General features: G+C 33.9%; 1 protein-coding gene and 1 pseudogene across 1 annotated transcript in view; both read left to right on the top strand.

Moving 5' to 3' along the window:
* MBD5 (methyl-CpG binding domain protein 5) overlaps nt 1-26122 on the top strand; it is a 430974-nt gene that overhangs the window by 136099 nt on the left and 268753 nt on the right. The window contains exon 2 of the mRNA XM_012807133.2: nt 4833-4924. The gene's annotated coding sequence lies outside the window, so the exon portion shown is untranslated. The remainder of the gene's footprint in view (nt 1-4832; nt 4925-26122) is intronic.
* LOC105887296 lies at nt 15404-15796 on the top strand (annotated as a pseudogene).

Consider the following 26122-nt stretch of genomic DNA (forward strand, 5'->3'; position numbering starts at 1 on the left):
GAGCTGTGATGCCACAGCACTCTACCAGGGGGATAGCTTGAGGCTCTGTCTCAAAAAAAAAAAAAAAATTTTTTTTTTGTTTCGGTGAATATAAACCTATTAACATAGACTTTCATGGTCACATGATCTCAATCTCTCAATTCTTTATTTCTCCACAATTTATTCATTTTCTCAATCTTGAATTTCCAATCTGGAGAATTTTTCAAGCACCATGTTTTTGAGGTCAAGGAGAGACGATATAGAATCAGAGTTACAAATTAGCTGCCAGCTCATTCACTGGGTTCCATCCTTATTATTTATTAATTATCTCTCCGTCAACAAGCCTAACTAAATTGATAACAAGGCTAGGGTTTAACTTATCATTGCCAGTATGTTAATATACCATATTCTTTCTTGGTATATTATTTGGCAAAACGTTGTACTTCTTTCTCTCAGAAAAAGGTCTCAAGGTGTTTGTATATGAGTGTAAACAAAATCACTCACTGATGTTCCCTAAGTAGTGGATATAACAGAAATGGGCACTCAGAACCAAACTGATGATTATTCCTGCTGAAGAAATATTCTGCCCAGCTCAGATGGGCATATTTAGAAAATGTTTATGGGAAAAATGAGAAAAATAAAAGATGGCTTTTTTTTCTCTAATGAAAATATTTCATTTACTATTAGTATTTGAATAGCCTGGTTGTTACCAGCTTTCACATAGAGGGCTTTAGTTTCTTTGTACTATTTTTTGTGTGTGTGTGTGGTTTTTTGGTTGTTTTAGACTGTGTCACCCTAAGTTTATTTAGTGCCATGAAGTCATAGCTCATAGCACCCTCAAACTCCTGGGCTCAAGTGATCCTCTGGCCTTGCTTTAGTCTCCCGACAGTGGCCTTGCTACAGGCGCCCACCACAACACCTGGCTAATTTTTATTTTTAGAAGAGATGGGGCCTCGTTCTTTATAGCTTCTTACTAAAACCAGATTGTCTGGGCAAGTTGCAAGAGGGCTAAAGACAAGGTTTAATTTTATAGACAAGATTTAGAGTTACCTTTAGTTCTTTGTTTCTGAGAGTGACCTACTCGTACCCCATGAAGGACTCTTCTGCTCTTTGCTGCAAAAAGATAACAGTTGTATTAAAACCATAAATAAAAGTATTTAAAGGTCCCCTAAGAGAGTGATCTGGAATAAACACAATAACGGTGTGAAATAGTACTAAGCAATGACTTGAATATGCTCAGGCAAAAATTATTCTCTATGATGAAACAGTTGAAAAAAACAAATCTTCCATGGATTTGCATGATTAGAGCTCTTGTTACACTGAAGAAATTTCAAATCTTTTAAAAAGCAAACATAGTATAAAAATACTTTTTAATTCTTTGAGTGTTTGATTTCTGTTGAAATAAAAAACTCTGTGAGGTTTTATTCTATTTTATAACTTCTTGCTATGATAAGTTTCTATTCAACCATAAATGAAATTTGTGAATTAGTCATATCCATCAAAATGAATAGTTCTTGAGAGCAATGAAAGTTGCATAATGTTATTGCAGTGAAAATAATCAAGTGTAAAAGTTTTTGTTTTGGTATAGTTTTATAGCTAGCTCAGGAATGTAAAAAGCATATTTTATTCCTGTATAAATTGCCATATACTAAAATTAGAATGAAATTTTATTGAAATGAAATGAAAGAGGCAATATCATAACCAAGACCACAGAAATACAAATGATTATAAGAGACTACTATGAACAATTACATGTGTATGTCAACAAATTGGAAAACCTAGAAGAAGTGAATAAATTCCTAGACACATGGAACCTGAATCACAAAGAAATATAAAAGCTGAAGAGACCAATAATAATAAGGAGTTAAATTAGAATGAAAATGTCCCTTTGAAGAATAGCCCAGGACCTGGTGGTTTCATAGATGAATTCTATCGAAAATTTAAAAGAACAACTAATACTAGGCCTTCTTAAAATTCTAAAAAATAAAAGAGGAGGAATATTCCCAAATTCTTTTTACAAGCCTGACATGACTCAATACCAAAGCCAGGCAAGGACATTGCAGAAAAAAAAATTTACAGGTCAATATACCTAATATATATACATGCAAAAATCCTCAACAAAATACTAGCAAACCAAATTCTATAATACATTCTAAGTGTCATCCATCATGATCATGTGGGATTTATTCCTGGGATGCAGGATGATTCAACATAACACAAATAATAAATGTAATACATCCCATTAACAGAATGAACACAAAAATCATATCTCATCTCATTAAATGAATAAAAAAATCATTTGACAAAATTCAACATTCTCTTATGATGAAAAATTTTCACCAAATTAGGTATAGAAGGACTCTATCCCAACATGATGTTAATTGAGAAGCCCACAGCTAACATAATACTCAATGGTGAAAAATAGAGCTTTCCTCTAAGATCCAATATAAGACAAAGATGATCACTCTTGCCACTTCTATTCAATATGCTTTTTTTTTTTTTTTGCCCAAGCTAGAATGCCATGCTCTTTTGTTACCCAAGCTAGAATGCCATGGATTCAGCAAGCTCATACCAACCACAAAATCCTCCTGGGCTTAAGCAATCCTCCTGCCTCACCCCGTAGCTGGGACTACAGGTGCCTGCCCCAACACCCAGCTAATTTTTCTATTTTAAGCAGAGATGCAGTCTCACTGTTGCTCAGGCTGGTCTCAAACTTCTGAGATCAAGGAATTCTCCCACCTCTGCTAGGATTATGGGTGTGAGCCACTGGACTCCACCCTATTCAATGTATTATTGGAAGTCCTTGTCAGAGCCATTAGTTAAGAGAAAGAAATAAAAAGCATCCAAATAAGAAAGGAAGAAGTGAAATTGTCACTGTTTGCCAATGACATGATCTTATATATTTTAGGGAAAAACCCTGCAGACTCCACCACAAAAACTATTGGAACAAATGAGTACTGTAAAGCTGTAAAATATAAAATTAGCACATAAGAGGTAGTAGTGTTTTTAGACACTAACAATGAATTATCCAAAAAAGAAATCAGGAGAACAGTCCCATTTACAATAGCTGCAAAAATAAAATAAAATACTCAAGAAGAAATTTCCAAGGAGTTAAAAGATGTGTACACTGCAAACTATAAATTGTGAATGTAAGAAATTATCAAATGACCAACAATACATGAAAAAATGTTCATCACTAATCATCAAGGAAATACCAACTAAAACCACAATGAGATACTACCTTGCCATTGTCAGAATGGCCATGACTAAAAAGCCAAAAAACAATAGGTGTGGTTGCAAAGAAAAACGAACATACTTACTGTTGGAGGGACTACACATTAGTATAATCTTTATGGAAAAGAATATGGAGATTCCTCAAAGAAATAAATGTAGATTTGCCATTTGATCCAGCAATCCCACGACTGGACATCAACTCAAAAAGAAATTATTTTATCAAAAAGACACCTATACTCAAATGTTTATCACAATATGATTCACAATTGAAAAGACATGAAATCAATCTAAGTGTCCATCAATTCATGAATGGATAATGAAAATGTGAAATACACACACACACCCTATGAAGTACTATTTAGCTATAAAAGGGAATGAAATAATGTCTTTTGCAGCAACTTAGATGGAAATAGAAATTGTTAACTAAGTGAAGTATCTCAGGAAAGGAAAAATAAAAACCACATGTACCCTCTAATAATGGGAAGCTAGTAGATGGACACACATGGATACAAAGAGATGTAAAGGGCATTGGAAACCAGGCAAGGGGGAGGGTAATAGGAAGTAAGGGATAAAAACTTATCAGGTACAGTTAACACTATCCTGGTGATAGGCATACTGAAAGTCCCAACTTAAGCCTTGTACAGAGTATCCATGTAACAAAAACATTTTTACCCTATTACTGTTTCCAGTTTTTAAAAATGTCAGTGAAAGAAATTAAAACAAATAAATGGAAAGCTATCTCACACTCATGGATTGGGAGAACTAGTATTTTTAAAATGCCCATATTACCCAAACTGATCTACAGATACAATGAAATCCCTGTCAAAATTCCAACATAATTTTTTATAAAAATAGAAAAAGTAATCCTGAAATTTATATGAAATCAGAAAAATACCTAAATAGCTAAGGGAATGATGAATAAAAAGAGCAAACGTGAAGGCATCACACTACCGGATTTCAAACTATTATATAAAGCTATAGTATCTGTAGATAGTATTTGGGGGAAGTTAATGTCTTATTAATATGTAGAAACTAACTCAGGCCTTCTCAGCTAAGTTTTAGTAGGTGGTATAAAGCACTCTTTGGAAAGTTTAAGTGGTAAGGCGAATATCCTTTTTTGTGAGAATAGAATGTTGCACTATTGACTTTTGTGATTTTGGCTCTACTAGGCACCTCAAGTATAATCAAGAATATATTTTTATAATAATTTTTGCACTTTTGCACAAGGAAAGTGTTTTCGAAGATGGAACTATATTAGTGTAAAATGTCAGAATTAATGTATAAATTATATTTATTAAAAATTTTGCATAGAAACTAGGTAGCCAGACAAAGTTAGTACTATAGAATCTACTCTATGATATGGATCATACATACATGTTTATGTTTGACAGACTTTTCTGATTCTTCTTTTTTTTTTCTTTCTGATTCTTATAAGGGGAAAATCCTAATATTATTGCTATTTACTTACATAAAATATGTGCTATAATACTCATGTCCCTTTGCACAAACATATTAAATAAATTATGAACAATGATTATTAGTATTCTTTAATATTTAAAATAATTGAAACAATATCTATACCTTCAAATTCGTGATATTTTCTTATGCTTCTTTTCTAGATGTACATTAAAGATGTCAGCTTTTACATGTGGGAAGTAGATATTGAAGGTTTTGTGGTTTACAGACAAGATCTTTAGAAGTGACACTCAAGGTGAGTAATAACTATAACCTAAAAAATAATTTATTTTATATTGTTAGGGTTGCCAGATTATAATTTGACTTGTTTAATTTGCTCATTTTTTTAATCACTGGCCCTAGGTGACCTCACAATCACAGTTACTCATTCAGACACAAATTTTAATGCCCTAATACCATCTTGAGGGAAATGTCAAATTTCATTAATCATTGGCAGTTGATTAAAAAATGATATATTTTTATGGAGGACTACAAACCAACTAACAGTAGAGAATAAACAAAATAGTTTCTATCAAACCTGTTAGTACAACTCAATCAGCAGAATTTAACTTGGGAAAAAATAAACAGAGAACTACTGTCATCCATGGTGCCATTTTCTTTAAATCTATTCGTTAATCAGTTCCTTTAATGATATTGAGAGCTTGTTTTTTGCTCACTCAAAAAAACTGTCATAATTTCACATACTTACAGTACTATTACTTCTGAATACCATGCCTCTTTTCATTATTTCCTGACTTCCTAGAGATTTCTCATGACCTAGCATATCCTTTCACTTCCCCTGTTCTGTTCCTGCTTCTCATGACTGCTTACATATTTATATGGCTAAGTAAATTTCTGACTACCTCTTGGTAAGCTTTCAAGTAAGATACTTTTTTTAGGTAGAAACCTGAAAAAAAAAAAAAAAGGATACTTTAAGTAATATTGCTTGCCAGATGTGGACAATAGAAGCCTGGAGAGTATGTGACCTATAAATGGAGCGCTCTTATTCAGCTCTAGATCCTTGCTAAGTGGGAATGAGAAGTCATAAAGTCAATTCCTGGGATTTTTTTTTGAAAGAAACGAGAAATACAGATTTGGAAAAAAAAAAATAACTTTATGTTTCAATATCAGCATAAAATTTTACCTTCTAAAAAAATCCACTTTTACCACTGCCTGAACCCAGTAAAAACAGTTTACAGCCTCGAGGGCAGGAATTTTTTCCCTTTGTTCTGTTTTTCTTTATTCTTTTAGAGTGCAAGCATTTACAGTCTATTTTTTCTCCTTAATTTATACTTAGCAGCTTAGTGATTTTCCTAGTTTTCTATGATGACTATTATTGTTAGAATGACTTCTTTTTAAAGGATAAGTGATATTACTTATTTCTAATTCATTTCTATAGTTATAGATGGTAAGTTGGTTACTTGGAGCAGCCATTTAATTGTTTTCTGAGTTATAATGATTAGATAATTATTTTTATAGCCCTTTCATCTCCACAGTTTAAACTGGATCCCATTGGAAAAGAAAAAAAATACATATATACCTTTTTTACAGGACAGAATCCCACTGTCACCCTGAGTAGAGTGCCATGCATCATAGCTCACAGCAACCTCAAACTCCTACGTTCAAGTAATCCTCCTGCCTTAGCCTCCTGGGTAGCTGGGACTGTAGGCACCCACAACAAAGCTGCTAGTTTTTCTATTTTTAGTAGAGACAGATTCTTGCTCTTGCTCTTGCTCATGCTGCTCCAGAACTACTAAGCTCAAGCAATTCACCAGCCTCAGCCTCCCAGAGTGCTCGGATTACATAAGCTACAGAGCCTGGCATTACATACCTTTTTGTATGTGTTTCTGAGACAGGGTATCATTGTGTTCCTGGGTTAGGATTGAAATTCTGAGCTCAAAGGGTCCTCTGCCCTCAGACTGCCCTCAATAGCTAGGACTACTGTGTGCTCTGGTGCTTTCTGGTTCTTTTTTTTGTTTTTGTTTTTGTTTTAATGAACCTTTTGCATACAGAGAAAGTAGTTAATCATACTCTTTAGTTCCTGATACCACTGTCATCACTGGTTCATGCAAAACACTAATTATTTTATTTATATATTTACCCTTCCATTCTCCTAACCTTGACCCATAGCAACTATTCTAATATGATATTCTAAAATAATATCTATTGTACTGTTCTCTTTTGTTTTTATGAGTATTATTTTATATGCATGTATATTAAAATTTTTACATGGAAAATTTCAAATAAATATTTTTAAAAATACAGAATAGTATTATGAGCCACCATATGTGGATCTCTCAGCTTCCACAGTTCTCATCTCGTAGCTGAATTTGTATTACCTATTTCTCTGCCCCCCCCCCACTATTAATGACACAAAATTCAAATACAACTAAGTGGTGTTGTGCTATTTATTTCATTCCGTTTCTTACTTACTATTTTATTTTGGATAACCTTATTATGTTTTAAGCTTTATTTATGTTGTCATGTTTATGTTGCTTTTAACTGCTAAATGATACACTATGGCAGATAGCTGCCATATTTTAACTATACATTTTCCCCAATGATGGTGATAGTCATCTTTGTCTCTATACTATTCCAGTTGCAAGCTTATTCTCTGTGTGTCTGACCACCCGTGAACCTGAGCATAACAACCCAGATTGCTTTCAATTCCCTTTCACCACAAGCAACACCATGTGATGAACATCCTCATATTTGCTGTATTGTGGAATATGATAATGATTTCTTTGGATACATACCCAGGACAGAATTGCTAGCAGATAGCACATATGTTTACCTTTCCTGTCCTTATGCCTAAATCTCTTCTTTCCTGTATGTTTGGCTGGTTCCTCCGGAGCTATGTTATAGAGTAGTAGCCACAGTGAGGCTTCTTCATCTTATGTCCAGTCATAAAGGAGATACATGTAAAGTTTCTCAAGTAAGCATAATACTTATGGAAGGTTTTTAATACATAACTTTTACCAACTTAAGATAGGTTCTTCTATTTTTAGTTTTCTAGACAGTCTTGTAAGTAGCCATTGAGCCCAATCAAATGCTTTTTATGATATATATTAAACTAATGATATGATGTTTATTATTGTGAATTATATAGATAGAATTTTGAATGTTAAACCATCCATGTATTCCTATTTTACATCATGATGTATTATTTTATCATTATGCATTATTGTTACTGCACTATTGTATTTAATTACCAAATTTTTTATTGGGGATTTTGGAATCTAAATTCTTAAGTGAAATATATCATTATCATAATATAATTTTCTTCATTTTCCTTCTGTGGTTTTATAATTAAAAGTGCATTAATCTTAGGTGGCTCCTGTGGCTCAGTGAGTAGGGTGCTGGCCCCATATACCGAGGGTGGCGGGTTCAAACCCAGCCCCCGCCAAACTGTAACAACAACAACAACAACAACAAAAAAGTAGCCGGGAGTTGTGGCAGGCACCTATAGTCCCAGCTACTTGGGAGGCTGAGGCAACAGAATCACCTAAGCCTGAGAGCTGGAGGTTGCTGAGTTTTGATGCCACGGTACTCTACCCAGGGTGACAAAGTGAGACTCTGTCTCTTTAAAAAAAAAAGGTACATCAACCTTATGAAATCAGATGGGCTGCTGTTTCTCTTTTTCTATTTTCTCTAATACTTTTATAAGATAGGAATTTACTATTTCTTTACTGTGTGTTAAAATTTGTATGTAAAGCTATGAGGATCTGGGGATTTTTGTGAGGGCATGTATTTGACAACTATGTATACCTTTAATGTTTGTGGCCCTGCGTGGCTATTGATGGCAGCTCATGTTCTCCCCACCTGCAGATATAGCCAATACCCAGTTTCCTTCAAATCAGGAAATACCTGGGTAATCCCACATTCTACTGAGCCATGTAATATTTATTCCTCTTTTGGACTAATGAGATTTAGTGACTAACCCTGGCTACTGGAATATGATATGCCTAATCTTGCTTCCTTTAAACTCTCACTGCCACATACCTAAATTAATCCTGTGCTGCAACAATATCCTCCTTTTCTATAACTAGAAACTTAGGTTAATAATAACCTTAACTGACTTCTTGATAGCTCGTAAAACTAATGCCTACTTCTGATTACATGTGCCAAGGTAATGAATAAATAAAACACTGTGCTCAGTAAGATTAGTTTTGGAGGTAAAATTAGCAATGATCAGATCTAATGTTCTCTACAACATGTATCAAATTGTAGTTATCGGCTCCGCGGCTAAGGCGCCAGCCACATACACCTAAGGTGGCGGGTTCGAATCCCCATCCCGGGCCCACCAAACAACAATGATGGCTGCAACCAAAAAATGGCCAGGCGTTGTGGCGGGCGCCTGTAGTCCCAGCTACTTGGGAGGCTGAGGCAGGAGACTCGCTTGAGCCCAGGAGTTGGAGGTTGCTGTGAGCTGTAATGCCATGGCACTCTACCCAGGGGGATAGCTTAAGGCTCTGTTTCAAAAAAAAAAAAAAAAAAATTGTAGTTATCTAGGAAATTTTCACCTTATCTTCAGAGTTTAAACCTGTTAGTAACCATGTAATATCAGAATAGAAATTAAAAGTGTTCCCACTTATAAAAAGAATAAAGATTATAAGCTCATGGAAGTTCATAGACACACTAACAAAATAAGTTAAATAGTCAATAAACATATTACATTTATAAAGGTTCTTATACATTTTAACATTCCCTTGTCTCCTTCACCTTCTGCCCAATCATGTTGCTGTTACTTATTTTAAATTCTAAACTCTTGTGCTCATCTTTTCTTTTTCTTTACGGTTTGCTATTTTAAAAGACAAAATTTTGCCAAGATATTTTATGAGCATTACTTCATTTCTCTTCTCATCATAGTTCTTTTAAGTATTTTCTGTATTGGTTTCTTTCTGTTCAAGTGTTTCATCAAAACTGTCTTTTGGAGCCATGTATACTTGAAAATATATATTATCATATCCTCATATTTGAATGATTGTATTGGTGCATATAAAATCTAGGTTTTAAGATTTTTCCTTCAGTACTTTGAAAATACTTGATCTTTTTTTCCCCATGTATCTCCTTTATTTTCTCAAATACTTTGTATTTTTATTTTTTTTCTCTGATTCTCCTGCTATTGAGATGTTTAACAGTGCCAGTACCTTAGCCTTTCTTTTCTTTTTTTGTGTTCTTAACTTTTCTTTAGAATTAAAGGTATACTCAAACAAGTCTTCAAATTTGCTGATTTATTCCTCATTTTAATTCCATTATTTATCCAATCTATATGCTTTAAATATTATATTTTTATATATGCATATATGTAATACCTAATATTTCTGCCTGCTCCTTTGTCCTTTTTATTATATGTTGCTAAAATTTTCCCTTATCTCTTTCAGTATGTTTACTATGCTAACTTTAAATTTTGGAGATATTTAACATTTCTGCTTCTCTTAGAATCTATATGACAGTATGTTATTTTTCTTGGAAAACCGTTGTGCTCCTTAAATGTCTTGATATTTTGACCTATGAGATTACTTCCCCTGGATACTGGATACTGTGGCATCACTTATGGGGATATGTCAGCACCTAGTCTATTTCATTCACAGTGAGCTCAGTTGATGGGTAGGTAGAAAGGGTCTAGGCCGCATGGAAATCACCATTAATTTGTTAAGTCAACCAAATGATGCCTCAAGCTCTGCTTTACTATTTCCCCCCATTCACCCATCCTACCGGAGAGAAGCAGCATCCAAAGCTGAAGATTGAAATATATTAGCTCTGTGCTTTGGTAGGAGAGAAAGATTACTGCCTACAGGTAGTTATAGGCCTCCTTGTTTTTCTCAGCTCTTCATAAGCTCTCTGGTTTTACTCATAGGGAATTGTACCATAGTCTGAGTCCCTGCAAAAATAGCAATGGTCAGTTTTTGATTCAGTCAGAGAAGAATCATTAAAGCAGAGAACTCCAGTAGTTTATTTCCTAGTTTGTCCTCCCAGAGCCCTAAAGTGTTGCCTGCTGCCCAAGAACTCTGAGTTCTAATGCCCAAGAAACCAGCCTATCACACTTAACAGTTCAAAACAGTCCTTTACTGCCCTATCTTCCCTAGGAATGTAGAGGCTTTCTTATTTCTTGACTTTTTTTCTTTATAATTTCTATGACCCAGCTTGTACTATTCCAACATCTTGGTATTATCTTTCTGTAGGAAACTTTAACAGAAGCTATAAATGTGCATAACCTGTGACCCACAGATTACAGTCTAGAAATTTCTCCTATGAATATTACCAACAATTATTCAATCATGATATTGGAAAACAATTTAAATGTCCAGCAGTATACATTAATTAAATAAATACATGTTCATGGAATAAAGTATTCTGAGTAATACAACATTTATTTTTATTTTCTTAACAAATCAATGTCTCTACACACATGTACCAAAATGTAACAGAACTTATATTTTAGCATAAAATGAAGGGTGAATTTATTTTTGCCATCATTTGTACTTTCCTAAATTTCTACAATAAGCATGTATTTCTTTTGTACTATAAATTAGTGAACAAATAAGTATATATTTTATTAAAGCAGAAGCAATTGGCTAGAATGTGGAGGTATGGATGTGCCAAGCACATACTGTACATTTTTCTTCTCTGTCTTTCATTTGACTTTTATATGAAAGTTTGAAATTGGCTCAGCACCTGTAGCTCAGTGAGTAGGGCACTGGCCACATACACCAAAGCTGACTGGTTCAAGCCTGGCCTGGGCCTGCTAAACAACAATGGCAAATACAACCAAAAGAATGACCAGATGTTGTGGTGGGCACCTGTAGTCCCAGCTGCTCTGGAGACTGAGGCAAAAGACTGCTTAAGCCCAAGAGTTTGAGGTTGCTGTGAGCTTGAGGCCGAGACACTCTACCAAGGGCCACATAGTGAGACTCTGTCTCAAAAAAAAAAAGAAAGAAAGTTTGTAATTGAGGGAATAAAAATTAAAAGTATTGGTTTAAATAATTTTCATTGCTTTGTGAAAATAAATTCGTTCATCTCATGTTTTTCTTGGGGTTATAAGGAATAGTGGATATCACAGAGGATTATACCATTTAGAAGTCTTTCCTAGCCCTTACTTGAAGAAAAATATATATTTTCCCTGACTCTCCTCATTATTTTAATGTTTTATCTTACATCCTTAAATACGTGCCCAGTTAGCAATTTCAAACTCTTTGCTAATTACATTATTATGCATGGGTATTTACATCATTTCTTGGTCTGTTTTTATTGACCACCTTTTCTCTTGGTTTAGGGTCAGGTATTCTTACTTTATGACATCTTGTAATTCTTGACTAATGGGTTTGGATAGGGTAGTTCTTATATATGAATATTTAGTATTATTTGCATGTATCTGTTTCTTTCCAAACTGTAATTTTGTCTTTACCTCCTTATTTCCAACTACGATGTCCTGATAAAGATAAGTATGCCTGTTTGATTATGTGCCTTTGTACATAATTCATAGACTATTACAGGTGAGAAAGGATAATTGGAGCTGGCAGTTACATCATTGATTTAGTTTCAGTATAGTACAAGAATGGAAGTCAGAGAAGAATAACTAAAGGAAAACAAAGTAGTTGCAGTCCTTTGATGTAGTTTGTCAAACAAAAGGTAGATGCAGCATGAAGGAAAGTCTTTACAGGGCCTGGGTCATTACCAAAATCAAATTGTCCTCAAAAGAGTAAAGAGAAACTAAAACAGTTATGAAGAAAAGAAACTTAAAGACTTCAGAATATTTTACTCTTATGGTGTAGGAAAGCCACCTTTTTCTTCCTTAGGATTTTTAATCAAATTGAGCATAGACACAAACAGCCAGAGGAAAAGACCATTAAATCCAGATATATAATAAAATCTTGATAGTGACTAGTATCTAGTCAAGAATTATAAAATATGAACCAGGCATGGTGGCTGACACCTGTAATCCTAGCACTCTGGGAAGCCGAGGTGGGTGAAGAGATCCACTCTCTAGTAAAAACAAAACAAACAAACAAACAAAAACCCAAAAAACTAGCTGGCTGTCACAGCAGGCACTTATAGCCCTGGCTACTCAGGAGGCTGAAGCAAGAGGCTCACTTGATCCCAAGAGTTTGAGGATACTGTGAGCTATGATACCATGGCACGCTACCCAGGGCAACAGAATGAGACTTTGTCTGCAAAAGAAAGGAACAACAACAAATAATTATAAAATGTGAAAAGTAATAAAACAAGACTTAACAAAGAGAAAAGGTAGTCAGGTGAAATAGATCAAGAAATGACATTTATGTTGTAATTAGCAAAGACTTTGAAATGCTAATTGTGCACATATTTAAGGATTTAAGGAAAATCTTAAACATGAAGAGAGTCATGAAAAATAAATTTTTAACTCTAGGACAGTGGTTCTCAACCTTCCTAATGCCATAGCCCTTCAATGCAGTTCCTGTGGGTCGTGACCCACAGGTTGAGAATGCTGCTCTAGGAATTCTCACATCTCAAATGAAATATCCACTGAATGGGATTGTCAACACATTACCTATTGTAGATAAAAAGATAAGTGGACTTGAAGAAGGTATCATAACTAAAGCACTGATGAGCACATTTGCACATTCCTAGCTACTCAGGAAGCTGGGGTGAATGATCATTTGAGTTCAGGAGTTCAAGGCTGTATGATCATGACTGTAAATAGCTGCTGCACTCCAGCCTGGGCAACATAGTAAGACTATGAATTTTAAAAAGCCTAATTAATTAAATGATGTTAAATCTTTACATGATGAAGCAGAGAGCAAGAAATCTGTAAAACATGATCTGGGTGATGCTTCTTTATGTAAAAGTAAAAAAGAAAAAAATTCAGAGCACCATCACCTCAGTGTCCTTGTACTATATGGTCCAAGAAATTTGTAATTAAGTTCCAGAAGGGCTTAGGGCGAAAAAAAAACTTTTTGAAAAAATGGTGGCCAAAGTTTTTACACATTTGATTGAAAAACAGAAACTCACAAATACAAGAAGCTCATCTTACTCCAAGCAGGAAGGAAAACCACACCAATATATATCATTTCAGAAACCAATGATAAAGAGAAAAATTATGAAAGCAAACAAAAAGTAAAAGGCACTTTACATACAAAATACAAAAGATAAAAATGAGCTGACTTCTTATCTGAAACAATGCAACCTGGAAGACAATGGAATGAGATTGGCACTGAAAGAAGAAAACTATAATCCTAAAATTCTATATCCAGTAAAAATATCTAAAATGATGATATTTTCAGACCAAAACAACAACAGCAACCAAGAGACTTTATTAATTCGTTGCTAAGAAGAAGAGTACTAGTAGATGGAAACGTGAGCTGCACAATGGAATGAAGAGTCCCAAATAATGGTGAATATATATTTATGTTTACTCAGAAAAGACTATACTTCTCTCATCTTTTAAATTTTGAAAAATGGTTATTTAAATAAAAAACAGTAAAAAATAACTAATATTGTGTTTATAACATATATAGAAGTAAAATATATGACAAAAGTCTACAGAATGGGAGGGAGAAATGAGAGGATAGGGTGAGTATTCCTAAATCCAAAATTCAAAAGTGAAATGCTTCAAAATCAGAACCTTTTTGAGTGCCAACACAAAATGATCGTCAGAGCATTTTGAATTTCAGATTTTCAGGTCAGAGATACTCAACCTGTTGAACACATTTTTTAAAAATGCAAAATCAAAAAAAAAACCCTCAAAATCAATACACTTCTGATCTCAAGCATTGTAGATTAGGCGTACTAGATCTGTATTTTGTCTTAAGGTTTTTACATTATTTGGGAAGTGGTATGTTATTCAAAAATAGGCTGTGACATATTTAAACTCTAGAGCAATAACCAAAGATGTAAAAAAAGACATATAGCTGATAAGTCAGTAGAAAAGATAAAGAAGAATACTAAAATAATGAAAAAATTAATTCCAAAGTATGCAGGATTAGAGGATAAAAACACAGATGGGACAAATATAATAAAAAACAGATATTAAGGAGCAGTGCCTGTGGCTTAGTGAGTAGGGCACCGGCCCCATGTACTGAGGGTGGCAGGTTCAAACCCAGCCCTGGCCAAACTGCAAAAAAATAGTAGCCGGGCGTTGTGGTGGGTGCCTGTAGTCCCAGCTACTCGGGAAGCTGAGGAGAGAGAATCACCTCAAGAGTTGGAGGTGGCTGTGAGCTGTGACGCTACAGCACTCTACTGAGGGTGATAAAGTGAGACCCTGTCTCAAAAAAAAAAAGAGAGAGAGAAAGAAAACAGATAACAAGATGGTAGACATATATACAGGTATATTATAATTACAATTATATTGATAATTATATTAAGTCTGAGTCTACACACTCAGTTGAAACAGCTTATTTTGTCGCTGTTAAAAATCTCAGTAAAAACCTCTATACTCCACATTTGGCAGACTTTATTATAGGGACAGATTATAAATATTTTAGGCTTAAGGACAGTTCCTGTCACAACTACTGAACTCTGCTGGAGCTCAGAAACAGCCTAAGACAAAATGTAAACAAGTCGTTTGTAAAATAAGCAGCTGGCCCATTTTTTGGTTTTGTTTTAGTAGTTCGCCACTTTGTGTAATATTGGATAGAAGTAATGAATTTTAAATACAAAGACATCGGTAGGTTGAAAGTTAAAGGATGCAACAAATATACCTTGCAAACACTTACTCATCATAAAGTTAAAAATGCCTAAAATAGGGGCTGATGGAATGGTGGATGAGGAGAAAGATTCTGCTTTTGAGGAAGAAAATGAAGAAATTGGAGGAGGTGCAGAAAGTGGACAGGGTAAAAGAAAGAGATTGTTTTCTAAAGAATTGAGATGTATGATGTTGAGCTTTGGAGATGACCAGAATCCTGATACTGAGTCAGTAGATATTCTTGAAGACCTTATCATAGAGTTCATTACTGAAAATAACTCACCAGGCAATGTCAATTGAAGACAAGGACATGTACAAGTTGAAGATATCATTTTAATGTTTCAAAAGGACCCCAGGACGTTTGCTAGGGTTAAAGACTTGCTTACTATGAATGAAGAATTGAAAGAGCTTAGAAAAACATTTGATGAAGCAAACTCTAGAGACACCATATGTAATAATTGTTAGATTTTTTGTACTGATGTCTTGATATCTACCTATATGAATGAAAGGTAGAGAAACATAGTTTTATGCCTTTGTTTTTATGCCTTTTCATATTATAGTGATATTGGATTAATTGCCTGCCTTTATATATGAGCATGCTTGAATTATTTATTGAGTTTTAATGACCACACATAAGTTTAAGTACCTTTTAAGCCATGCACTTCTTTCTGACTGTTAACAAAGGATGAAATATTAGTAGCATTGATGTGTTAGGTATACGTGTGCCATTTAATGTGTAAAATCTAAATGGCATCGTTGACTGTGATAGGTGAAACATGTGCTTTGTGTATTCTGAAGTTTTTATGTAAAAGTAGTATGAGAGATGATTGTAGTGAACTTTTTTTATGTTTCCTTTAAAGAGATGATATAGGAAAATACTGGGGTTTTGGTAAAGATGTTTATCTATTTTAAAAGCTAATTTCTTTTAATATTCTTTTCTTCAGATAACAAGACTGATTTCAATATTTTGGAGAAACAAAGTTTCATGTGAATGCTTCTGGGTTGGAAGGCTTTTTTTAATTTAAAACCTTTTGGGGATTATAACATACTATTTGTTACATATTGGGAGAACTCATTTTCCCAGATCAGATTAAACCTTCTAAAAATGAATGTTTTCAGTAGCAAGCATGGCATTCCTTAAAAATTGAAAGGCATCTGGGCAGTGCCTGTGGCTCAAAGGAGTAGGGTGCTGGCCCCATATGCCAGAGGTTGTGGGTTCAAACTCAACCCCGGCCAAAAACTGCCAAAAAAAAAAAAAAATTGAATGGCATCAATGGCAAGATAGCATTTAGGATAGTTTTTTATTTGCATATTTGTAAGTACTCATTCATTGTGGGAACAGATACTTGATGAAAACCATGTGTGTCTATGGAAACTGCCTTTTTTTAGTTTTTTACACAGAGTTTGTTTTTACCTTGATATATTTTTATGTTGCATTCAACATAAAATGAAATAAAATATACATTTAATTGGATCAGAAGAGGGCCACGTGAAAAGAAAAATACTGGGTAAGATTTTACCAGTAGAGAATTAGGATTTAGAAGGATGGATTTGAGTTAGAGTAATATGGAAACTGCTTTTATAGTTCAGGATACATGAATTGCATGTGAATGTACCTTATCAAATTATTATTGCTTTTAGCTTAAAATAAAGATTAAAATTGCATTTAAATAGATCACTGAAAGTTACTCTTTGTGAAACTGAACTTTGTTGTGTGTCACTTACAAATGTTACCTATAAATCAGTATTTGGGAAAATTTTACTTTCTTAACCTGTTAATACAAGGAATAAAGTATGAAATATTAAACAAGTAAAAAATGCCTAAAATAATATTAGACAAAGGTATTTGGACAAGTGTTATAAGAAATAGGAGGGGAGTGGCGCCTGTGGCTCAAAGGAATAGGGCACCGGCCCCATATGCCAGAGGTGGCGGGTTCAAATCCAGCCCTGGCCAAAATCTACAAAAAAAAAAAAAGAAATAAGAGGAAATTTCATAATAAGATAGTTCACCAAGAGATCATAAGGTCTTAAAAATATAGGAAACAAACAAAAGAAAGGATAGAGTTAAAGTAAGAAGTAGATAAATCCACAGTCATGGTTGGATATTTCAATCTTCCTCTCGGAATAATTGTTGACAAAATTCGGTAAGCAACTAGAAACCTTGAACAACACTAAAAACTAATGTGACCTAAGTGACATGGTCATATACCTATAAAGCATATACCTAATAACAACAGATGATGCATTATTTTACTACCATGACTAGAACGTTCACCATGGTAGGTCATATGCTGGACCATAAAACAAGTGTCAAGAAATTTAAAAGGATTGAAATCATCCAGACTATGTTCTCTGAACAAAACAGAACTAAACCACAAACCAATAACAAAAAATAGGAAAACTTGCCAAATACAGTGTTTGGAAATGAAATGCCATACTTCTAAAACTAGGAGCCAAGGGAAATTAGAAAATACATTTAACTGAATGATCCTGAAAACACACATATAAAAATTTGTAGAATGCAGATAAAACAGTGCTTAGAAGGAAATTTATAATCTTAAAAAGATACAAGAAAATTAAATAACTATATTGAAAATATTATAAAAGTAAAAATCAGTGAAATAGGAAATAGATCCAAAAAATGAGAAAATGAATGAAACCAAAAGGTGGTTCTTCTAAAATATCAATAAAATGGATAAATCTCTTGCTAGACTCATCAAGAAAAAAAGAGATGAGGGCAGGGAGCCATTAAAATAGCAGATGGGGAGCCTTGATGATGACAGCCCTCAAGTTGTTGAGTGACACCATTTCAGTCTGGCCTGGCTGCTGCTATCTTTGATTGCATAGGCATTGTCCTGGGATCTCTCTTTCTCTTGCATGGGGATTCTCTTTCCCTCCTGTTTGTTAAACATTCTTATTTTTATTTTGCTCTGTCGTTTTTGTGGAGTAAGTCCTCTAGGGGGTTATTGGGAAAGGATGTATAGGAGGTAACTTTGTTATGTTTTCATTTCTCACTATGTTAAATTTCCATAAGTATTAGATCTTTCAACTTTGGTTTCATTCGTATTGCCTAATTTGTTATGGCTAGTAAAGGCAATTAGAAGTAGCTGTTTAAAAATATTTTTGTTCTACCATGGCAAAAATACTTACTTTTTTTTAATGCTTGCATACTACATGAGGGAAACATTCTGAAAGCATTCCTTTCCTAAGAAAGAAAATTCCAGAAGACACTATTATTAAGAGACTCAATCCATTTGATAAGTTCTGTTGCCCAAAATTGTATTCACCACAATAGATACATCTACATTTGTGTAGATTTCTTCTTTTTGTTTTTTTTTTTTTTTTGGCCGGGGCTGGGTTTGAACCCGCCACCTCCAGCATATGGAGCCAATGCCCTACTCTTTTAAGCCACAGGCGCAGCCCCCGTGCAGATTTCTTTCATATATAAACTAGAGACATTTATCATCACTTATACTATAATAACTTAATATCTCAAAATCTCAGTATCTTTCATGAAACACAAGGATATAGAGAGACAGTTTGGTAATCTAACTGGCCAATGGAAAATCTCTGAGCTAGAGATGGTTTTGGTTCATATTGTCATTTCATATAAATTTAAATAAAAATTGCCTAATTCATTGACACTGTTTGTGATTTTACCATATCAGACAAAAGGGACTCTTCCATCAGCCAAGGGTTTTGTATGTATGTGTGTGTATGTGTGTGTGTGTGTGTGTGTATGTAAAACTTAAAAAAATGTATAATATATTTTATATGGCCTCCATAAGCATTTGCCAACACTGGAAAACTTTAAAAATCACTTGAAAAAAATGTATGGCAAATTATACGTGCCAAAACTAGCCACAGAAATATTTCTCATCCCCTGTTCCCATTCAGCACCTTTACACTCCCCACCAAGAGGTAAATTTTATTACCCTTCTCCCTGATATTGGGGTGCTTTGATAAGTGGAACACAGTGAGAGGGAGTCAAGAAAGATCCAGAATCTTTAGTTATAAAAGATGATACAGCTCTGCTGGGATCCATCTCAGGATACTCACCCTGGGAACTTTTATTCCCATGTTATGAGGAAGCCCAAGCCCCATGTTACGATTGAGCAAGTTTTCAGAAGATTTTAGTCCCCCACCTTCAAGCTGGCCCAGTGGGCACCACATGGAACAGACACAAGCTATCCCTTCGCTTAAGCTTGTAAGCAAAATAAGTTTGTTCTGCATCAATAATTGATCCTGACAAAAAAAAAAAAATGTTTTGTTTTCAAACAAGTTTAGAGAGTACCGGGTTAAAGAATAGCAATGGACGTTTTCTTCCTGAAAAAGGCTTTACCAGGAAAGCCTTCAGTGTGCTAACGTATGTAACACTACCTGAGAAGATCATAGAATATGCCTTCGGCATGGAGCACCTCATGTTTATGTTCCGTGGGCTGTGCCTTGGAAATTCTTCTCCATAGTTATCATTTTAATAGTTGTGTATTCTGTTAATAAACTGTCATGCTTCTCTTCATTCTTCTGTGCTTGGACATTTAGGTTTTTTACCATATTTTGCTGTTAAATATATTTTAGTATGGTGCTTTTTCTTTTTACTATTTCCTTAGGCTCTATTCTTTCTGATCCCAGGAATAGAATTACTGTGCCATAGCATATGAAACATTTAATGACTGCCTACACTGACTTTTAGAAAATTAAAATATTTTACATTGCCATAATCTATATAAGTTGTGTCTCCAAGGCCTTGATTCCTGTTAACATTTTCTTTTATCTTTAACTAAAATAATGGAAGTTCAGAGTTATTTTCATTTGAATTTCTTTAATTTCTACAAAGATTACAGCTTTTTTATTGTCTGTTTGTATATATGTAAATATATATTGTAATTCCTGTGTTTTTTGCCACACTGCCCAGATTCTTGTGGTCTAAAGGTAGCTCTACCACTGAATACCTAGCTTTGTTTCTCAATGGCTCTGGGCTCCAGCTGCCTCTCTAAGATGGGAATACATAGATAACCTATCGGAAGTTGTTGCAAGAAGTAAATGAAATAATATACATAAAGCATTTGTGTGGTTTTATAATTATTTTAAATATAATAAATTTAAAAACAATAAATGTCTAGGTTTTCTCCTGTAGAGTTTGTAGTAAGTTCTTCATATATATTAGACATAAGAACTTTGTTTCATTTTTCTCATTGCCATTTTCCTTTTTATCTTTTGATTTCATTATATAAAAGTTATAAATGTTTATAATATCTTCTGCTTCTTAATAGTGAAAATACCTTCCAGTTACCTATTAAATTAGAATGTTCTTCTATAATTATATTTATTCCTTCAAGAAAGAACCATGTTGTGAACTATATTAAAAGCAGGAATTATAATACGTAAAATATGAAGCCTTTTCTTAAATAGCATCTAATGTGATCTGAGAGAAAGACTGTATTATTCAGTGTTCTTCAGAGAAACAGAATCAGTATAGAATATATATAAGTATATGTATATATATATGTGTGTGTGTATTTCTATACATTATATCTGTGTATATGTACATATACAGACATTTATTTCAAGGAATTAGCTTAAGTAACTATGGGGCTGGCAATTTAATAGATACTACTTGGAAAAAATATGTGGCAAATTATATTGTATTTGCCAAAACTATAGGGCAAGATGGACAGCAGGCTGAAAAGTCTCTGGTAGGAAATGATGCTACAGCCTTAAAGCAGAAATTCTTCCTCAGGGAAATCTCAGCATTGTTGTTAAGGCCTGTCAAGTGAATGGATGAGGCTCACCCACACTGTAGAAGATAATCACCTTTACCTGATTATAAACCCCATCTATAAAATATCTTCACAGCAACACTTAGATTTGTGTTTAACTGAATAACTGAGAAATAGCCTATCTAAACTTCACAGAGAAAAATAACCATCACAAAAGCAAATAATGTGGCAGTCTTTTTATGGTAATTTTAATATTAATGCATTTCAGTATTAATTTGTGCCTTTAATTATGCCTTTTAAAGACAATGAGTAAAATAAGTTGACTAATATGTTAAAAGGGAGAAGGTTTAGTATCAAATAGCTCCCATACATTTCTTTATTATCATAGATTTCTATAATACATATGTTTCCTCTGAGTACCTCCTCTATAAAAAAAAAAGCTATCAAAGTAAGACTAAGAGATAAAGCAATTTGATTTTTAAATTACTACATCATGCCATCCAAATGAATGTTAAATCCTCCAAAACAAATCAACTTAATCATAATTTTATCTGATGATGCTAAAATTACTTAATATTGTGAATATCATCGTTCAGAATTACCTCTAAGCCTGAAATGCATTCTTTTGACTATATTAATTGTTTCCTCACCTTCTTTAAACCTCTGCTCAAATGTCACTTCCTTAATAAGGCCTACTCTAGCCATTTTATTTTAAATTGTAACCTTCCTGTCCCCCTTTACCTTTCTGTCCTTTTTTGACACTTAAATTTTCTAGTGCATTTAGTATCTACATATTTATTATCTGCCCACACTAGAAACTAAAAAACACTTATGTCAGGGTTTTTGCAATCTGATACAGATACTTGGTCAAAATTCTATAAAATTCTAGTATTTATAAAAATATAACACATGAAGCAAATGTAAATCAAACCTGTTTTCAAATAGAAATGTGATCCGGTTTCACCACAGAAAATGTGACATACATGTACTGAGACATTTTTAAAATACTTAGCAGATGATAAAGGAAAAATTTGTAAGTAAGAATTTTTGAAGATGCTCTTCTGATCTAGTTTGCCTTTGTATGCTTTTTTTTTTTGTTTTAACCTGTGAAGGCAATTTATTTAAAAGCTAAAATATTTTTTAATTCAATGTGGAAAACATCATTTTTTTATTTAATTTATTTTAAAAGTGTATTTGTGTACAGACTCTTTGCCAAGCATTGTTCTAGGAGTTGGCATAAATGCTGAAGGAGACAAAATACTTGCCTTCATGTAGCTTACTGCCTAATTGGGAAAGAAAAGCAATAAACAAGTAAAAAATGACATGATGTAATTTTAAAATGTGACGTGTTCTAAAAAGAAACATGAAGTATGATAGGGAGATAGAACCACCCAGGGTGGAAGTTCTAGTTCAGATGAGGCGGTCAGGAAAAACTTGCCTGAGATTATGATATTTAAGAAACCTCTTGAATGACGGAAGTTGGTGAGGAATGTCTGAGAGAAGAGTGGCCTAGGCAGCAAAATTGAACAGCAATTCAGAAGTCTGTTGAGTTATTAAAAACAAATGTATTTTGAGTCAAAGTGAAAAATCTGGTGCGTTGGCATGGAGAAAGTGAAAGGAAGAATGGTTTGAACGGAGGCTGATGAGATTGCATGGGAGTCATATAATTTGTGAAATTTAAAACATCTTTGAAAGACATATTTGACGTTTCTTAAGATGACTAAATTGAAGGATAAAGTTTTGTTTAAAAGCAGCTCTTTGAAAGCCATAAAATAATAGATTGATAACTTTTTACTATAATAATTTTTAAATTTCAAATTCTACAAATTCAATTAAAAGGCATTTGAGAACCTAAGCATTAGTATTTGGTACATATGACAATGCGGTTTAACAAAGAAGAAATGCAAATGTCTAATAAGCATAAAAATATTCAATCTTCCGACCTTTCCCTTGCACTGTGGTAATGTTTTTCTAATGCTTGATTGATGTCTGTATGTTTTGAGACTTTTCATTCTTTTCTCAGAATATCTTTGTTATCACTGCTGTGCTTGTTCCTTTATTTTTTTCTCATGACAGAACATAATGGTTTTACCTGGCTAGCTATTTTAAAGAGGCATGAGTGTGTGTAGGAAAGGAGGGTCAAGTGAAGGGAGGGCCCAGGGTATTGTTTCAGGTGTGCTGGTCTTCATAAGGAGGGGATATCTCCTGCCGCAGACACAAAATACATCCTATAATGATGGCTTGTCTGTGGATCCTTTCTGTGACCCTATCTTGTCTGTTTCCCTAAAGCTGATTCTAGCAGGATTCTTCTGACAACTCTGCTCATCTTTCAGGTGAGCTTGCTTGCCTCATACTTGGGATTCAAGCAAGGCCTGCAAGAACACAGGCCCTTATGTTACGTACCATCAGGGTATATTGTTGCCATCATTTGAGGGATCTGCACTCATGGTCCTTTACTACTGGTAAATTTCAGTAAATTTCACCTATTTTCACATGGTTCCTGCTAGGTCTGTACCTGCTTTTCCTATTTTAGAATGTGAGTATTATATTGAATCCTAATTTTGCTGAATATACAGTGTTTACTTTTTCTCCACGAAGGAAAGGAAGGAGGGAGAGATTGGGCAAGTAGAGAAAAGAGAAGAAAGAAAATGAATGAAGCAATCTTCTCTATTAGAAAAACCCATAATCCAGAAAAGTAGAACTCTGGAAAAGATATAAAACAACAGAGAAAGTTGAATTATTAGCTGATCAAACTTAAAAAAGAAGTATTTATTCCAGAAATGAAACCGGAAGAAGCACAAGAGAAATTAGACATTATAGAAAGAAACTTAAGAAATATAATGAGAAGAATGAATGAAATATAACAAAAGATAAGAGAGAAAAAGATTAGAAAGAAAAGAGAAGAAAAGAAAAGATTAAAAGAAGAAGAAGAAGAAAAGATTAGAAAAGATTAGAAAAAGATTAGAGAGAAAATTTTGTGAATGTATATAGATTGAGATAGAGATACTATAGAAAACCAAAACTAGAAAAGAATGACTATTTAAAGGTAAAATTTAATACTACATTTATAAAATACAAGACAATTTTAATCTATGCATTGGAAGGATAATCAATGGGCCAGAGAGAATTGATCTAGAACTATCAATACTGAGATATGACCTCATAAAGTTGCTACCCTTTAAACGTGAAGAAAGAGTAGTCAAGGCACTAATGAGAGTGGGGAGAAGTCAGACTTATCTCTGTTTTATCCACATCAACATTTAGTGCCAGTTGGTAGTAAAGTAATAGCTACAGATCTTGTAGAAAGGGAAGTGTTTTATATTTTAAATTCAGGCAAACTATCTTCAGGTATAAAGGCTAAAAAGTTTTAAACTCAGAGAAAGAACATTGTCCAAAATATACCCTTGTTGAACAAATTTATAAAAATGAACTACTGTTAATCAGATGGAAATAAATTGAAAATTACCATAGGACTGGTAGTGAGCTTTGAAAGAATTTAACTGTAAAGACAGGAATAAAGTGTGGGAAGGAGAGGTAAAGGACAAAATGTAAAACACACCATTTCTACCTGTTTTTCCTCTTTTCCCCCAGCTTTTTTGTAGTTGTTAATTTTCATTTTCTTATCTTTAACTTGGAGTTAAAGAAGGTCAATTAAAACTAAAAAATAATTTTTTAAAAAAGCATAGTTTAATAGTACAAAGACAATGGTATAAAATATTAACTGAAATATGATGAGATTAATTGTACTGCTTCTTGTTTGAGATATAATAAACTGGCTTGGCGCCTGTGGCTCAAGTGGCTAAGGCGCCAGCCACATACACCTAAGGTGGTAGGTTCAAATCCAGCCTGGGCCCACCAAACAACAATGATGGCTGCAACAACAAAATAGCCGGGTGCTGTGGTGGGCGCCTGTGGTCCCAGCTACTTGGGAGGTGGAGGCAGGAGACTCACTTGAGCCCAGGAGTTGGAGGTTGCTATGAGCTATTGAGCACTCTACCCAGGGGGAAAACTTGAGTCTCTGTCTCAAAAAAGAAAAAGAGATATAATAAACTAAACTTTTAATTCAAAATTCAATATTTCATATTTAATGACCTTTATATGCCACATTTTCTTTATACCATCTATTTTTAGTTTTTGGAGACATCTCTGTAGTATTTTACATAAAGGTTGTGCTATAAGCATTTACATGCCAACCAACAGTGTTTAAGTGTTCTCTTTTCTCCACTTCCTCATGAACACCTGTTATTTTTTTACTTTTTATCTTTTTATTTTTATTTCAAAATATTAAGGAGGTACAAATGTTTTTGTCACATGGATACATTTTTTAATGCTGAACTTAGGGCTTTTAGTGTGCCCATCATCAGAATAGTGTTCACTATAACTGAAATGTAAGTTTTTATCCCTCCTAACCCTTGCCCATTCTTGACTTCTTACATCCTTTACATTTCTTTGTGCTGTTGTGTTCCCATCATTTAGCTCTCACTTAATAGTGAGAATATACAGCATTTGTTTTGCCATTCCTGAGATACTTCACTTAGGATAATGGTCTCTATTTCCATCTAAGTGAAAAATGCACAATAGGCATTACTGTATTCCCTTTAATGACTAAGGGGTACTCCAGGGTATGTACATAACACATTTTCTTCATCCACTCATGACTTGAACACTTATGTTGATTTCATATCTTTGCAGTTGTGAATTATGCTGTGATAAACATTTGAGTTGAGATGCCTTTTTGATAAAATGACACTTTCCTTTGGGTAGATACCCAGTAGTGGGAATACTAGATCAAATGGTAAGTCTACGTTTATTGTTTAGAGGAAGCTCTGTACTGCTTTCTATAAAGGTTGTGCTAGTTTGCTAGTTTGCAGTCTCACCAACAATGTGTAAAGGTTCCTTTTGTTCTGCATCCATACCAGCATCTGTTGTCTTTGACTCTTTAATATTGGTCATTCTCGCAGAGGTAAGTGATGTTTCATTGTGGTTTTAATTTGCATTTCCCTTATGATGATGTTAGACATTTTTTCATGTTTGTTGGGCATTTGTCTATTTTCTTTTTTTTTTTTTTTTT

Source organism: Otolemur garnettii, unplaced genomic scaffold (genome assembly GCF_000181295.1).
Source record: "Otolemur garnettii isolate 467f Iridium unplaced genomic scaffold, OtoGar3 scaffold00064, whole genome shotgun sequence".
NCBI lineage: Eukaryota > Metazoa > Chordata > Mammalia > Primates > Galagidae > Otolemur > Otolemur garnettii.